The sequence below is a fragment of the Macadamia integrifolia genome, chromosome 9 (genome assembly GCF_013358625.1).
Source record: "Macadamia integrifolia cultivar HAES 741 chromosome 9, SCU_Mint_v3, whole genome shotgun sequence".
Lineage (NCBI taxonomy): Eukaryota > Viridiplantae > Streptophyta > Magnoliopsida > Proteales > Proteaceae > Macadamia > Macadamia integrifolia.
In genome coordinates, this window is record NC_056565.1 from 6,392,768 (window position 1) to 6,394,856 (window position 2,089).

Sequence of the window (2,089 nt, forward strand, 5' to 3'; positions counted from 1 at the left end):
AATGAGTAAAGAGAAGCTAAAGCTAACAACATCTCATTTTCTTGTAGCCCATTGGGCTATTTTATCTTGGGACTCCTAGAGCTTTTAGAATATTAGATGCATGTATACAGGTAATAATCTCTCAAATTGCATGAGTATACTACCGTTTTTTTGGTTTCGTTTTTTTGAAAACTACACGTTTAATACTCGTACCGTTCGTTTTCGTCCGTTTGCCGTTCCCTGTTTTTTTACCGTACCGTTCAGCGTTTTTATCTGTTTAAAACCCGTACCGTACGCTTCTATTTTAGACTAGAGTTTCCAACCATTCGACCTTTAATATTGTTGAGAAATTTGGGCCCGAAATCTGGTTAGGCTGGGTTGTGCCCAAAGACGGGTGACGGTGAACTAATTATATTGTATGGGAAATTACTCTCTATGTACATTGAGGGGATCTGGGCTCGGTCAGGATGAGGATGAAATACGAAGATATATCGAGCTAAGCAAATGGTAACGTGGGGCTGTGCTATACATCGTGTAGCGTAACTCAAAAGATTGACACATGGAGATTAGTTGATTGTGAGGCCTAATAAAAAAATCCATATACAAATGCATCTCATCTTATCCCACTTATAGGAACATTTCTTCACAAAACCAATGAAATCCTGGTGTCATCTCTAGTTGATCGGAAGCAACTTTGAATCTTTTAGTATTTTAATTTTTATTTGAGCTCCACTATCTTTATCTAAGCTGACGAGTTCACACACACTCACCGATCTACATGAACAAATGCTAGTCTGTTTTAGATCTAATTTTGGTTGATATTTGAATATCTGAAGGGTGCTCAAATGCTCGTCTCTCCATCTATCTATTGATCTGTTTTTCTTGATTTAAGAATTATGTTTATTTCTCTACTAATTGCAATTGGGTGTTTTCTTCCATAGAAAAATTTTCAGAAATTATTTGTTCTTATTTTAATGGCTAATGGCAAAGAGAGAGAGATATGCAGTATGAGTTTTTAAATTTCCAACTCTCGTCATTGTTTGTTTTCACTCAAATCATATATGGTCGACTCACCGATCTATAAAAAATGTAAAATTTAGCAAACAAATCACTTGCAATCCGTGTTAAATCAATACGAAGAATCAAAAACTCCATTACATATAATTCAAGGTAGATCATAAAAACAACAGAGCAGTTGCGATTTAGTTCACTCTAACTAATTTGTGTCATCCCCTAGTTGCCTATCTACTCTATCATAGCAACAACGAGATGGTCGGATGAAATTGTGAGATAAAATTTGGAGTTGGCAACGAACTCGTCTACATAGATAAACCTATTTCCTATTTCCTATTTCCTATTTCCTATTTCCAGCAGTGTCTATGGAGGATTTCACTGATTTTGGGAAGAAAGGGATTCTTCATTGAACAGGATAAGATATAACGCACCCCACGCTACCAAGGATCCCAAATTCCCAATCCCAAAAGTCATATTCGACCCATATCAATTTCAAGTTGATGGATCCCGGATCCAGTGTTATCAATTTGGCCGAATAATTCGTGAATTATTCGGCCAAACCGAATTTTTCCAAATTTTATCAAAAATTCGGACAGAATCCGAATTAAAAATAAAATTCTTTAAAATTCACGATTTTTTCAAAAGTGAATATAAATCGCGAATAATTCGGACCGAATCCGAATTAAACCGAATTATTCGGTCTATTTAAACATTATTTTAAAAAAAAACCAAAATAAAAAATAAAAAAATAAAAAAAAACAATTTAAAAAATAAAAAAAACCCCAATAAGATTTTTTGACCGCTTTTTTGACCGAATCCTTAAATTAATCGTCCGAATTATTCCGAATAATTCTTCGTCCGAATAATTCCCGAATCCGAATTTGCTAACTATGGGTGTGGGTGGAGGTGGTAAAGCTTAGAATTATCTTTCCACCATATATTTGATATAAATGCCCATGTGATATCCTATCCAGTCCATCAGTCCATGGCATGATTAATAGGGCGCAGAGTAAGGAAAATCAACTGACAGAAATATATAGAATGCGCTTTGATTGGCTATTCAGAGTTTAGGTTTGGGTTGTTTTAATATAAAAGA